Here is a 16,123-nt window from a genome sequence, read left to right as displayed (position 1 = left end):
AAGACCTCCAAGGCAGCTCAGGTGATGCAGGCGTCAGTCAGTAGGGGGTGCTCTTCCCTCTGAGTCAGTACTGAACTCACACCAGCAGAGTGCTAGGAGCCTGCGGTGCAGCTGTAAACACCACCTTTCAAATGAGACATACTGTCAAACCACTATTTGTGGCTGTAAAGGTCCCATGAACCTTTCCCCAAGAGCTCTCGGTGCTGTCATAGTCCAATTCCAGTTTGGGTAATTGTATTCTTGCTACCTCATATCCCCTCTGTAGCTTCAGTTATTGATGGTTGTTTTCCCCTCCTGAAAACTGTTGTGTTGTTGTGCACTGCTCCATCTCAGAGGCAGCTACGCTTCAGAGATCCCAGCCTAGGAGAGAAAGTGCTTTGGGACCCTTCAGGAGTCAAGGCACTAGAAACGTGAATGGCAAAATTATTTTGATGATCAGGCCCTGTCTTCACTCAGAACAGCTCTCCAGGTGCTTCCTTCACAGCAAGGCAACCAGGAAGGAAGGATGGGCTTGAGCTGGAGTGGGATTCAGGAGCTCTTGGCTCTGCCACTAATTCCCGGTGTGACCTTGGGCAAGTCACTTCACCTCGCTGTGCCTTAATGCCCCATTTCTAGCATGAAGACAATTCTTCCGAGACTCATGAGAGGGGATGAGAGGATAAAACCCTTTACTACTCATGAGGTGCTCAGCTACTACAGTGATGGGGGCCATATAAAACCCCCCATAGAATGAGAAGGCAACATTCTTCTTTTTTTTAAGTGGGAGAAGATGAATCTTCTATGATACTCTGTTCTCCCCCTCCCTGGACATAACTCCCCCCAAAATGCTGTCACTGCCAATCTGACCTCAGCCATAGTTCAGGAATGGTGGGTAAAGAAAGGACGAGACATGAGACACGAACTCTTCACCCTCATCTCCCAAACAAGCGGCTGATTGTGCCTCCTCGGCCATTCTCTATAGACTTAGCACTGCAGGACAGATGGACTACCGCCAGCAGGGGGCGTCATGTGTTTTCTATAGAGAACTTCACTGATCACAATGGAGACAGTCTTCATTTAAATACACCTGGTTCACTCTCACCCTCTCCAGCCAGGGTCGGCTGTACCCCACGCTGCCAGCAGCAAACTGCTGGGTGAGGCAGCGGATGGCTACCTCTCCCCATCCCCACCACTCTCCCCCAGCTGCTTTCTTTAATAAGCAGCATAGAATATTTTAGCACCTATGGAAAAACCACCACAGACGGTGGTGGCAGCCGTTGCTAGGGAGATGCTCCCAAAAATAGCCCCACTCCGCCAACCTTTCCTGCTGCTGCTGTGGGGATGGGGGAAGCAAAGGGAGGGAGACAGGGAGAGAGGGAGGGGGGAGGAGGACGAGGCACTCCCTGGAATGTGAGTTAATACACGGCCTGGCCCAAACTGAAGTTAACAGCCACACTTGCCAAAGTGGCTTCTGATTTTGGGTGCTGTAGCCAGGCTCCTCTTTGGCCATGTCAGCCTCTGGTGGAGGAGGTGATTGGAGTATGTTTCTCCTCCCTATAGGGGAACAGCCCTCCGCCTAGGAGAAGCCTTTTCTCCCTGCTGCTCCATCCCTGTTGTCACTATTTTTTTCTCCCTTCTCTCCCTTTAGCACCAGAAGAGGAGTTATTAAAGGTGGTTTCAGGTGTCTCTAATTAACCTGAAGTAACCTCTTTTCAGTTCATAGGGAAAAGAGCCTTCACCATTATAGGACGGATACACCTGCCTTCCACCACTCACTTACAGCTGCTCCGACTTAGTCACATCTTGGCCCCCCAAGTCCGGCTCAGCATTAGGGACTTCGGCTACATGGGCCAGGAAACAGCGTACTCATGACAGGCCATCAGCATTACCATGCTTGATTCCTGCCCTGTGCTGCGCCCTGACATGGGAGGGTTGTAGCGACAGGACCCATCTTGTTACTCTTCCATTTGTTCTGGTGCATCCACTTCAGGGGAGCCTGGTCTGTAACAAGGGTAAACCTCCGTCCGAGCCAGTAGTACCGCAGGGTTTCCATGGCCCACTGTATCACAAGACATTGCTTCTCCACCACACCATATTTTTGTTCTCTGGGAAGGAATTTTCTACTGAAGTACAAGACTGGGTGTTCCTCCTCTCCTTCTATTTGAGAGAAGCATGGCTCCCAACCCTACCTCGGAGGCATCCATTTGTACTATGACCTTTTCAAAGTCTGTGGCTGCTAGAACTGGATGAGTGCAGAGGGCTGTCCTCAGATCCACAAAATCTTCTTCAGCCACACCAGTTCATTATACTATATCTGGGCCTCTGGCCTTTATCAGATCTCTCAGAGGCTATGCCCTGGTGGCAAAGTGGGGAATGAATCACCTGTAATACCCCACTATTCCCAGGAATGCTCTCACCTGTTTCTTCCTGATAGGTCGAGACAAACTTTGTATTGTCTCTAACTTGTTCAGTTGGAGTTTCACTATGCCTCTCCCCATGATGTACCAGAGGTATTTGGCTTCCACTACCAATATTGCATATTTGGATGGCTTAGTGGTGAGCCTTGGTTTCCTCAGGGTATCCAGTACTGCTTCCACCTTTTCCAGATGTATCCCCCAGTCTTGGCTGCAAATGATCACATCATCCAAGTAAACAGCTGCATACTTGGCATGTGGGCATACTAGCTTATTAATGAGGCATTGGAAGGTTGCTGGAGCCCCATGTAATCCAAAAGGGAGGACCGTGTTCTGGTATAGGCTCTCTGATGTAACAAAGACAGTCTTCTCTTTGGCCACCTCTGACAGAGGGATTTGTCAATGTCCTTTAGTCAGGTTGATGGTAGACAAAAATATTGTTTTTCCCAACTGGTCTACTAGCCTGTCTATTTGAGGAATGGGTAAGCATTGAACTAGGACATTTTATTTAATTTTCGGAAGTCACTACAGACCCTCATGGTACCATCTGGTTTAGGTACCAGAATGACTGAACTGGGCCACTGACTATGGGACTCTTTGATGACTCCCAGTTCCAGCATCCTCAACTGCTGTACTGATCTTTTTGCCACAGGGATTTGATATGGTTAATTCTTCACCTTTACTTCTGGATCCATGATGACGTGATGATGAGCTTCCATGGTTCTGCCTGGCTTCCCTGAGAACACATTGTGATTTCGCTTGATCATCTTGATGACTTCTGTACATTGTTCAGGGTTCAATTTGGGGCATATTTTACACATCCCTAAGGTTTATCTTCCTGGAGTGGTGTCTCTAGGGCAACCATATAAGCTCCTCTGTCTTGCCAGGGCTTTAACAGGTTGACGTGGTAGATTTGCTCCTGCTTTCAGTGATCAGGTGTCAAATCTTATAGTCAACCTCCCCTCTGTTACTTTGTATAACCTCTGCCATTTGGCCAAGAGCTTGCTTTCCGCAGTGGGCACCAGCACCATTATCCAATCCCCTATCTGGCATTTCCAAACCTTCACTTGACAATTATACTAGGCCTGTTGGGCCTTTTGTGCTCCCCCTCCCATCTTGCACTATGGGGGTGACTTGGGCTATTCTGTCCTGCATCTGCATCACATTTTCAATTACATCATTCCTTGACTAGTCTGTTCCACCCAGTCATCCTTAGCAATGTTCAATATGCCCTGGGGATGGTTACCATATAGCAACACGAAGGGGGGAAATGCCTGTGGAAGCCTGGGAAACCTCCCTTATAGCAAACATCAGGTAGGGTAGCAAGTTATTCCAATTTTTTCCATCTTGACTCAGTATCTGAGATAAAATTTGGATTAACTCCTTTGCTATCCTCTTGGACATTGTGTTTCACAGGGGTACAGCTTCTGGGTACTGGGCAGCATAGTCCAGAATCACAAGCACAGCAAGATGACCTTGGGGTGACTTCTCCAGCAGACCTATCAGGCTCACTATCCTTTCAAATGGGACTTCAATAATTGGTAGGGGTACTAAAAGGGCCCTTGCGTGAGGGTGTGGGCTGTACAATTGGCATTTAGGGCAAGAGGTGCAATAGCATTGAACCTCCACATAGATTCCTGGCCAAAAAAACCTTCATGGGATTCTATCCAGTGTTTTATCCACCCCCAAATGTCCCCTGAACAAGTGACTATGGGCTAAGTCTAATACGGCCTTTCTGGGTCCTCAGGGTACTACTAAAAGCTGCTACAGTTCTTGGTCCTGTAGTCGGACTAGTCTATATAACAGGTCCTTTTTTTAAATCACAAAGTTAGGCCCTGGACCTTTGGGTTTCTCCTCTACTGGGACCCCATTTACTTCACCGAGTTCTTTTCTAATATTTCAGTATACAGGGTCATTGCCCAAAATTCTTATACAAGGGAACAATATGTCCAAACTCAAGGGAGTCTATTTTATTTTCACCCCCAGGATTGGTCTCTGTGGAAGTTGGCACAACCTCCAGTTCAACAACAGTCCAAGTTGCCTCCCCACAAGCTGAATGAGATCAGTTACCTACAAGCACGACCTTTTGATTCTGGGGTATGCCCTCCTTTCTCGCTTAGTCTTCCAGGATTTACCAGATGCTGAAAACACATCTGGGGCTGATTCAGAGAAGATGGAAGGTGGTCTATTTACTGGAGTCATGATAATCAGCAGGGGGCTACTACTTTCCCTCAATCCATCTACTGGGAGTAGATTTCCAGACCCTGGGAAGTCTCATCCTACGACCATGCAATATAGAAGTTTAGGAATTACAACTGCTGTCTGTCCGCCTTGTTGTGCTTCCCTGAACCTCTATTTGTATAGGAATGGATGGGTAATAACTAGTTGTCCCATGTATGCAGGTTATTTCTGTGTGTTTGGCCTGAGACATTGGTGTGACGAAGTGGGGGATTTTCTTGGTTTTCCTTGTTTTTCCAATGGTTTGCATGCAGAGGGGGTGGGACTCAGTTTCCCTGGGTGTTACTGGTTTAACGAGGCGAGGGGAGAGAGAATTTGTTGTTACAGAGGACCGGCGAGGGAACTTGGGACCCCAGCCAATGGCCTGGAGGATGGATACCCCAGCCACTGGTGACCTGGCGACCCGGAGGCCCAGCTCAGGAGTCGCAGCTGGTTCTGGCCAGTGGGAGGACAATGGACTGTGAAGAGAGGACCCCGATGACCTAACGAGCCGGTTCCAACCAGAGGGGGCCAGAGGACAGAAGAAGGGAGAGGAGGCCCAGGCAACCCTGTTTACCTGGAGAGAAGACAATGGACAGAGGCGGGGTTTGGGGCCGGTTATATCAGATGCCGAGCTGGGAAGCAGGGGGGCTCTGGGCTGGAGAGGGGGAGCAGGCAGAGCGCACCTGGATGCAGGGCAGACTTGGATGTGCTGTGCTGAGGGAGGCCAGACCTGAGGGTTGGGACAGTTTCCTGTGCTGTGTTCAACGCTCAATAAACCCTCCTGTTTTACGCTGGCTGAGAGTCACTCCGGTCTAGAACAGGGTTGCATCATCCCCTTCAGGGGGCGGAGGCCCCGGGGGTCCAGAGCAAGTGGACTCCCTGAGGGGGCCCACAGCGAGAAACAGGTGTGCTAAGGCTCAGAGAGGTGCGGCTCCAGGAGGTGGGAGGGCTTACCCCCGAGCGAGAGAGTGAACCCTTGGGAGAAGGGCTGTCTCACTGAAAAGGGCGCCCCCTCACAGACCGCATGGGGCCAAGAGTGGGCACGATCTGTGAGTCCATGACAATTGGCTCCATCCCACCAATTACCCAGAGACTCATTTCCTGAGTCCACTAAAGCAACACTACACCATTCATCCTGACTGGCCGCGTATATCTCCGTGGAGTCATAGCTACACCTACAAGAGTGATTACTCCACATAGATGCTCACTATCCCCCCAAGTTGCACTGCATGAGCTCCTCATAGTTTGGATACTGAACAGCTATATGCCCTAGTTCCCCATAAGCATGACACATATATGTAATCCTGGATATCCCCCCTATTCTTTGGGCTACTAGGCCTTATCCCATGGCCCTCTTTCCCCAAGTCCCTTCACAGCCTCAGACCCCCTCTTCAGCATCCCTCCTCCCCAGTATAGTTCTACCTGAACTCTCAGAGGTACGGACCTTCAGGACTGAGGCTGGATCCTGGTCTGGTGCATCTCTTCTCTGGTAGTCCAAGAAAGCTCTTTGGACATTATACGTCTCCCTGTGAGGGTGACCAAACCATCATAAGAGGAAGGGTCATTTCAGCAAACCCACCCTCACAGATCTGGCAGCAGGTCCTCTCAGGAATCTGTCCAAAACCAATAGTTCTATTATCTTTTCCACAGTGTGGGTCTCGGGACTCAACTACTTCTACGTTAGATGGATCAGGTAGAACAGTTGCAGTATTAGTGCTTTTGTTCTCCTGAAACCTCCACTCATGGAATCTCTGGGCCTTTATGACTGTAGTCACTCTGGGTCTCCCCAGGATCGCAGTTTCCAAATGGGTGTAGTCTTTAGCAGTTTACGCTGCCATATCATAGTAGGCCTTCTGGGCCTCTCCACACAGGAAGGAAGCGAGGATACTTGCCCACTGGTCTCAGGGCCAGGACTCATATAGGGCTGTTCTTTCAAATGCGAGGAGATAAAACCTCAACATCTACTCTGTCGTCACCTTTTGTAGGTAACTATCGGCCTTTAAGGATTGCGTTCCATTGTGGCCACCTCTCAGAGCAGTCAGCGCTTTCAATTATCTCACTACTTCCTGTAGGGTGGCTCACTCCTGTACCACTGGGTTCATCAGCAGTTGAGTCATCTCTTGTATTTGTACAGACTCCTGCTGAGTGGCCGTCTGGACTCTAGTAGCCTCTTATTGTGCCATAGTGGTCTGCAACAACACCCTCACCATGTGGTCCATGCTCAGGAATGATCTACCTTGTCCCCAGGGTACTCCGCTCCATCAAATCCCACCTCTAATACACACCTCTAACACCTCTTTTGCCCCATCAGCCTCAACGTTTCTCCCACTGGCAGGGGGGCTGGAGTAAATCAGTCCTACTCTGGAGGTTTTTAATCCTTAACTTTGGTTTAGTCACGGTATTTAAAGGTGGGCCTCAGAGTAGACCTGAGCAGTTCTCTTACGCAAAAATATCCACAACACAAAAGAAATGCCTCTCCTTGCCTCCACCAGAGCATTGACTTATTAATGTTAGCATCTGGTCACTAGCCCCTCCCCAAACAGAAAGAAACTCAATCTTTCCTCTACTGGGAGAAGAGCAGCCCTGCAGCTAGGAGAAGCCTTTTCTCCCTGCAGCAACTTGTTTCTTGTTTTTGTTTCTTCCTCTTCCTCCTCCTCTCTCTCTCTCTCTCTCATTGGAAGAGGGAGGTTTTAAAAGGTCCCCAGCAGCCCTTAATTGGACACAGGTGTCTCTAATTAACCTGAGGTAACCTCTTTTCAGTTCATAGGGAAAAGTGTCTTCAGCCTTCTAGCACAGATACACCTGCCTTCCACCACTCCCTTCCAGCTCTTGTCACAGTGCCAAAACGTGACACACCGTGGTTCTGAATTTCAGAGGGGTCAACTGAAGTCAATGGGAGCTGTGTGTGCACAGCAGCCCAGAGAAAAATCAGGCCTTAAACATCTGAAGTTGGGCATCCTTCTTTTTGGCCTAGACAGCAGTAGCCTGGGCCATCCCACTGTCAAGCTCTATGCTAGGAAGAAGGCCCAATCACTGGAGTTTCTCCCTTGCACTTTCCCCTGCTCCGTTATTGTGCTCTCCTGTTTTGGCCTGTTCTTCACGCACATCAGGTCGGCGCTTGCCTGACAGGGTTATGGTATTAGCGAGATAAGGTGGGTGAGGTAAGATCTTTTATTGGATCAATTTCTGTGAAGCTTTCGAGTTTACACAGAGCTCTTCCTCAGGTCTCTCTAATATTCTGAGGCCAACATGGCTACAACAACACTGCATACAACAACGGGGGGCGGGGGGAGAGGGAGGAAAGGTTTACAGTATGGCATTTCCGGTGGCATGTGAACCACCCATTCAGGGAGGCTAGCCTCCAACCCTTCCCCTTCCACCCCCCTACCCTGCTGGAGCCCCGAGCCCCCCACTGCAGCCACTGCCCCACCCGAGCCCCGTAGCACCAGGCAGGTGACCCAAGCAACGGTCCCAGCCACCTTGAGTCCCGGGCTGCAGGCTGGCCCACCCTAACTCCAGCCCCAGCCCCCACCCACTTCAGGGAAGAGGAGCAGCCTGGGCTGGGGCCACAGGGGAAGAGCAGGAAGGGGCCTCGGGCAGAGTGTGGCCAGGGCCACACCTGGCTGTCTGGGGAGGCTTAGCCTGCGGGCGAACAGCAGCCTGGGGAGGGGGAATACCATGTGCTGTGGGAGCAGGGCAGGAAGGAAGCTACTAGTTGCTGGAAGTATCAGCCAGTCTTAGCTTTTTCCCCTAGGTAGGAGGGTCACATTGTCTTTGCCCAAAACCCAGTGGTACCAGCTCCGTATCAGGCTGTGATGATTGGGGCATTTATCCATACAGCTTATGACTTCTGGTTGATACTATGAAGTTATCATGAAGTGCTACTAGCAAAACTGCTGTATCCTGAATGCTTTCCCCAGACCTGAAGAAGAGCTCTGTGGAGCTCGAAAGCATGTCTCCTTCACCAACAGCAGTTGATCCAATAAAAGATATTACCTCACCCACCTTGTCTCTCTGTACATGTATCTGCCATGTCTTCCCAGCCTGAAAAGCATGTTTCCCCCAGACTGAGAACAATAGGAAGGTACTTAACTTTTAACAATGTACTTTAGTAACAATAGGTATGCTACAAAGTAGCTTCCTTCTTGGAAAAGCAGTTTTATATTATCCTTGTTGGGGGCGGGGAGAGGAGGAATGGAAAGTTACCCAACAGACAGAACAAAGGAATCCAGAAGTTGGAAAGTTGAGGGTTAAATAGAAAGCCACACTGGAACACAAATGAAGAAGGAAGGGGTCAGTTTAGTCAAGGACAAAGAACGCAAGGTGGGGGAAGAATACTCCATGTTCCAGCCTACAAGCCATGTCCTGAACTAGAAGGCTCTGACCTTGGGGTGGGGACTGGAGTTCTGCAAGTGGGTATGCCCAGCGGAGAGCAACAAAAATGATTGGGGGGCTGTAGCACATGACTTATGAGGAGAGGTTGAGGGAATTGGGATTGTTTAGCCTGCAGAGGAGAAGAATGAGGCGGGATTTGATAGCTGCTTTCAACTACCTGAAAGGGGGTTCCAAAGAGGATTGATCTAGACTGTTCTCAGTGGTACCAGATGACAGGACAAGGAGTAATGGTCTCAAGTTGCAGTGGGGGAGGTTTAGGTTGGATATTAGGAAAAACTTTTTCACTAGGAGGGTGGTGAAGCACTGGATTGGTTACCTAAGGAGGTGGTGGAATCTCCTTCCTTAGAGGTTTTTAAGGTCAGGCTTGACAAAGCGCTAGCTGGGATGATTCAGTTGGGGGTTGGTCCTGCTTTGAGCAGGGGGTTGGACTAGATGACCTCCTGAGGTCCCTTCCAACTCTGATATTCTATGATTCTATATAAATACGCAGTTGTCTAGGGGTATGTCTACACTGCACTGTAAGCCCAGGTTTTGAACTCAGGCTCAAGCCTAACCCCCTTTCTGTCTATACACACATCATGCTAATACAGGTCTTGGACCCAGGGTCTTAGAATCCCACAGGAGTGGAGGGTCTGAGCCTGAGTCAAGCCAGGATTCAAACCCTATGGCTTTGCAGTGTAGCCACAGTCCCACAGCATCTGCCAAGATCAGGTAACAATGCCAAGCTGAGACGTGGTGATCTGCTCATGGGGTTGAATTCAGAGAAGGCAGCGACCACTTTAACTCCTCCACCTTCTGGTGTCAGAGTGTCAGCAGCATGTACAGCCCAGAGATGTGAAGAGGTGGGCAAGGGGAATGGGGCAGCATGTTGGGACATGCCCATTTCACTGGGGTAAGAGACACTCCCTAGCGCTAGCCCCTTGGCTGGCTAAGATGCTGGCAATGGAGATCAAGCGGGAGACTGGAGCCAGGCTCTGTTTTTAGCCTGTTGAAAGGATTAAAAATCCCTCCACTCTCCTTTCAACTCTTGGGGGTCCTAAGGGGAGCTTACCAAGGCTTTGCACCAGCTCAGCCAGTGTGGTGGGGTTGGCTTTCAGCATAGGCACAGACCAAAAGAAAATGGAGGTGGGTGATCGGGGTGAGAAGGGGGACTGACTGGTTAAGTGGGGAGGCACAGCAGCCTTGCTCTGGTGGGTGTGGCAGGAAGGAGAGGGTAGAGCAGCGGTGGGCAAACTACAGGCCACAGGCCAGATCCAGCCTGTCAGGGCTTTGGATCCACCCTGTGGTGCCGTGAGGTTAAGGCATGCTCCCTACCTGACCCCACTCTGACCCCACTCCTGGAAGCAGCTGGCACCATGTCCCTGCGACCCCTGCGGAGCCCCCTGCTCTCCCGTCCCCAGGGGCCGCAGTGCCAGCCGCTTCTGAGAGCGATGCAGGGCCAGGGCAGGCAGGTAGGGAGCCTGCCTTAGCCCCACTTTGCGCTGCTGCCACCCCGGAGCTGCTCAAGTTAAGCAGCGCCAGGCCGGAGCCCACACCCCAAACCCCTCCTACACCCCAACTCCCTGCCCTGAGCCCCCTTGTACACCGCACACCCCCTCCCGCACCTCAACTCTCTGCCCTAGCCCTGCATTCATGGCCCTGCATGCAATTTCCCCACCAGATGTGGCCCTCGGGCCAAAAAGTTTGCCCACCCCTGGGGTAGAGAGTATGTCTACACTGCAACAAAAAGTGTGCTCTCAGCTTGGGTTAGTTAGTTAACTTGGCTTAAAACAGCAGTGTAGACATGGCTTTCAACCCCAGCCTTCCCTCTGGGCTTTAACGCCAGCTGCAAACCTGAGTTAGCAACACACTTTCCTTCCCCTCCCCTCCACCCTCTTACCATGTCATGGAATGGCTCTGATAAGGAAAGGGCCTGTGATGAAAAACTGTTTTCCAAAAAGTTACTACCCTCACCCCAGGAGGAGGGGAAAACAAGGCCCCAAAACTAGCAAATGGAGAGAAAATAAATAGAATCCAAAAAAACTTCCAGTTTCAACTGCCAAATCCCAGCTTCCTCTCCTCCTTGTCACCCTGGCGACATGGCTTGCAGTCACCATGGAAACCCGAGGCATGGAGAGAGAGCATCACAGCGAAAGACAGTGGCAGTGTCTTGGATTATTTTGGGAGGCAGGGAGACACCTGGTGTGAGGCTTTCAAGCTTATTTAGTGGCAGGGAAGGAGGTGGGGGGGGGGGGAGAAGAGGTTTATTTTTAGGTGTTCCCACTTCATGTGCCAATTTTCTTTTTTTAAGAGTTCCAAGTTTGGATGCCTCTTCCCCCTCCTCCAGGCCCTTCCTCCCTCACCTCCTCTTTCAGGCGTCTTGGTGGCACAGGGATCCCACAGCTGACAATCAGAGCTCCCCTTGCTCACTTCCCAGCCTGCTCCTTTGCAACAAGGCCCAGCCAGTGACAGAGAAGAATGGATGTGGTGTCACTGTCAAGGCATTTCCTAACTTGCCCCAGGCATCTCTGCCAAAACCCCACACAGAGGCCATGATGCCCAGTCAGTGCGACATCCATGGAACCCCTCCGACTGGCCCTTCCGGGACAGCCCCACAATGTCAGCAGGGTGCTCAGCCTAGCAATGGACAGAACTCACCCTTTGGGTGGGGGAGTGTCACATGGGACCACCAGATCCTGTGAAGTCAGAGGTTAAAAAGAACGAGCCTCTGCCACAGGCAATGGCATTACCATTTCCCTTCTGCTTACGACAGTGAAGCTGCACCTCGTAGGAGGAACAGCTGTATTCAAGGAGCATCAAAACGGGAGGAAAACACCGACAGCTCTTAAAAACAGCAAGACTGAGTTGGTATCAGAGAGCCAGGAAGGGATTGATGAGGGCTGGGGTGAAACATGGCACCTCTTGAGACAGGGACAATTGATCACTATTCCATTGCCCTTGTCCTGGTTAATTTATTTATAGGCATCTGCTGCACTCATCTCACTGTAGTAGGAGAGCACCCTACGAGATTAGAGCTAGATCATGGCCCTCTGAAGGAAGAACTCACCTATTAAGCGGATTTCCAATATGAGTGGAAGCGGGTAGTTGACTCTCCGTCTGTCTGAGGTGTCTTGTGCTATGGCTTTTGGAGGCAATACAAGCTTTGAACAGATATGGCATGATTTGAAGGTAGAGATATTCAAGCTCAGTATGATGCCCTACAGAAATAAGTCTCATAAATGTAGGCCTTCCACTGAGAATGCCCTGCTTCCCCCATCGCAAGCTCCAACATGGTTATTTTAGGGGGGATTGCAGTATTGCCACCCTTACCTCTGCGCTGCCTTCAGCACTGGGCAGCCAGAAAGTGGTGGCTGTTGGCCGTGTGCCCAGCTCTGAAGGCAGCACCCTGCCAGCAAGCAGCACTGAAGTAAGGGTAGCAATACCATACCAGGCCACCCCTACTTCTGCGCTGCTGCCTTCAGAGCTGGGCAGCCAGAGAGAGGCGCCTGCTGACTGAGGGTCCAGCTCTGCAGGCAGCAACCTAGAAGTAAGGGCGTCAATACCATACCAGGCCATCCTTACTTCTGCTCTGCTGCTGGTGGTGGCTCTGCCTTCAGAGCTGGGCTCCTGGCCAGCAGCTGCCACTCTCCAGCTGCCCAGCTCTGAAGGCAGCGCCACCACGAGCAGCAGAGCAGAAATAAGGGTAGCAACACTGCAACCCCCCCTACAATAACCTTGAGACCCTCCAACCCCCACAACTCCTTTTTGGGTCAGGCACCTACAATTACAACACCATGAAATTTCAGATTTAAATACCTGAAATCATGAAATTTACAATTTTTAAAATCCTATGACTGTGAAATTTACCAAAATGGACCATGAATTTGGTAGGGCTCCACAGATGATCTATCAGTGCCAAGAGTGCAGCCATGATGGCACATTCAGACCTAAACCTGGCAGGAAGAGATCCAAAATATTTGAGGCAGGCAGATAATGCTGGAGATTTTCCACCATGTCTTTCTCAATGACTCTGCCTTGGAGCGAAGGGCCCAAGCCCAGACAATAGCGTGTGAGATCACTACTGCTGTTGGTTCCTTCAGCACAGGACAGACTGGTGTGTTTAGGGGCTGACAGCATCTGACTCCTCTCAGGGAGGCGCTGGTGATCTCTGAACAAAGTGGGCTCAGATAGTCTGATGCTCCTCAGTGGGGAAAAGTTAAGCCACCAACTTCAATGCTGTGTGGGCACTGGTGGGTTTCACTCCTTTACCTTGTGGCTGCCTCATTCACGCAGGCTGTCTGTCCAGTCAGTTCAAGATCTTGCGAAAGGAAATGTGATTGTAACCTGCCTATTCATGCCTGGCTGTGCTTCTGGAAAATTGAGGTTGGGGGGCAAAGAGAGGACCAGCTAGAAGACTGAGAAATGGGGGAGGGTATGAACCCTATTGAACTCATTCTGGAAGACATAGGTAGGGTTGTCATAGTTCAGATAACTGCACCTATACACCCCCTCCGTGGTCCACCAAGGCCACCCACGCTAGGCTCCTGGCTCCTCCGCTGCCATCTCTCTTGGGCAGAGACCTGAAGCTCTCTCCCTCCTGATCATGATTTTTTCCAGGCTGCACATCTCCCTACCTACACTGCGAAATCCCCAGCAAGCCAGACTGCCTAAAAGGCTAGCTTCTGCATCATGCTCTCTCTTCAAGGGCTATGAAAAGCACATTTGCTCACAGTTACAAGTGACCACACAGCTCCTTCTAAGCAAGCACATTTATTCTTAAGGTGGAAGCATTACAGAGAAAAATGAATTAACAATAATAAAAGAACCTACACACATGCTAAAAAGGTTATCCCAACTCCAGCCTTGGGCTCTGGTCAGGGTCAGCCCTTCCAATCCAGGATTGGGCCATGCCCTTTCAGACAGAAGGTCCTATCCGTTTGCTGGATCAGAAAGTAAGTCCCGAGTCAGTGAGCTATTTAGCCCAAAATCTTTTGTCTGTTGGTCTCTAGAGAATCCAGTTTGAACTAGTACCTGTGAGGGTCCCCAGGAGGTGGTACCTCTCTGGTGGGGTTACAACCTGCCTGATTTGCCTTACTTACCACCTACTGGTTTTAGTTCCCAGACGAGCCATAGCAGCTCTTCCCCATGGAGTAGAACACCATTGTACATGAACCATTCATTGAAAGCAATGGTTCTTAACCTTTACTGCAGCCTGCATCCCTTTGGTTCTCAAAATATGTTCTCGCACCCCTTATAAAAAATCATTGAAGTAGGTCAGTTCTTTAAACCTGTCACACTGAAGGAAGATGTGTACCTGGGAAGAGGCTATTATATTGTATGGGAGAGGGAAGTGCTGTGCTGGAGGAGGGGCTTTTATATAGGAGAGAGAGCTGTGTGTGAGTGTGTGTGTGCATGCACGCACATGCTTGTGCAGCTACAAAAGAAAATGGAGCTCTCTCTCTCTGTGTGAAAGAATGGAGAGAGCTGTTAAATGGCAGAGGGGAGCCTATGACCTGTTCTGTGATGCTCCCCACTGGCATCCTTAGATTATTTCCTAGCTATTCAAAGGGCAAGAGTTCCTCACAATCCCTTTCTTTACTGATTTATTCCCAACTCCACATGGCCCCACCCTGTTGGGGGTGATGCACTGAATTTAAAAGGGGGGGAGCACCCTGGCAGATACATGATGTGAGATTGGAGGGAGGTCTCATGTGGGGTTCCACAGGGATCTGTTCTGGGTCTGGTATTTAACATCTTTATTAACGACCTGGATGTAGGAATGGAAAGCACACTGATCAAATTTGCAGCTGACACAATGCTGGGGGGTTGCCAACACTTTGGAGGATATTGCTAAAATTCAGAGGGATCTTAATAAATTGGAAAACTGGGCTCTAGACAACAAAATGAAATTCAACAAGGGACCAAGGGAAGAAAGACCAAATGTACAAATACAGACTGGGGGAAATCTGGGTTGGCAGCAGCATTGCTGAGAAGGATCTGGGAGTTGTAGATCACAGCCTCAACATGTGTCAGCAATATGATGCTGTTGCAGAAAAAGCAGATGCAATTTTAGGTTGCATCAACAGAGGCATAGCATGCAAGACACGGGAGGTGATAGTTCTGCTCTACTCGGTGCTGGTTAGGCCTCAGCTGGAGTACTGTGTCCAATTTTGGTCACCAATGTATAGAAAGGATGGAGAGAAACTGGAAAGGACCCAGAGGCAAGCAACAAAGATGATCAAAGGGATGGAATGCAAGCTCTATGAGCAAAGGCTGAAGGAACTGGGTATGTTCAGATTGGAAAAGAGGAGATTACGGGGGGGGAATATGATAGTGGTCTTCAGATACTTGAAAGGCTGCCATAAAAAAGATAGAGAAAAGTTGTTTTCTCTTGCCACAGAGGGCAGGACAAAAGGCCCTGGGTTCACACTACAGCATAGCAGATTTAGATTAAATCTCAATGTTGTGTGGTATGCAAACCCCATCCTCCTTTGGGGTGGGGCGGTTGTGGAAGTGCCTTCACTGGAGGTTTTCAAAAGGAGGCTAGATCACGGTCAGTCTTGAATGGTTGAGACACAACAAATCCTGCATCTTGGCAGGGGGTTAGACTAGATGACCCTTGCGGTCCCTTCTAACCCTGTGATTCTGTGAGGGGCGGCAGCACCAGAACAGGAGGGGAAATGGATCAGGAGGTTTCAATGAGACGCAATAAACAAACAACCAGGGACATAACACTGCACTTGTCATCTTCTAAACACTGTGCCCACAAGTGACTAAAAAGAGACAAAATTGAGCAAAGGGGGATTATACATGAATATCAAGAAATATTTCCCACCTGCGACCTCTGTTAGAAGGGGGAAATCAGGCCTCTGCAGGCCTTTAAAACGGGACTGAACAAAGCCCCAGGGACTATACTGCAGGAAACAACCTGCCCTGTTCAGATCAGGGTAGGAACATGATGTGACCTAATGGATCTCTTCCATCACTAAAGGCTCCATGCCTCTGACAAGGGCTGATCATTTCCATCTGCCTTTTCCCCTTTAAGGACGTTTCGGTTTGTAACTTGAGAAGACCAAGTGGGGAAAAAGAAAGAAAGAAAATAACTCGGCTGAGTTTCTCCCGCCTCCTCCTCCGCC

Source organism: Chrysemys picta, chromosome 1 (assembly GCF_011386835.1).
Source record: "Chrysemys picta bellii isolate R12L10 chromosome 1, ASM1138683v2, whole genome shotgun sequence".
NCBI lineage: Eukaryota > Metazoa > Chordata > Testudines > Emydidae > Chrysemys > Chrysemys picta.
This window is presented reverse-complemented; position numbering follows the sequence as displayed.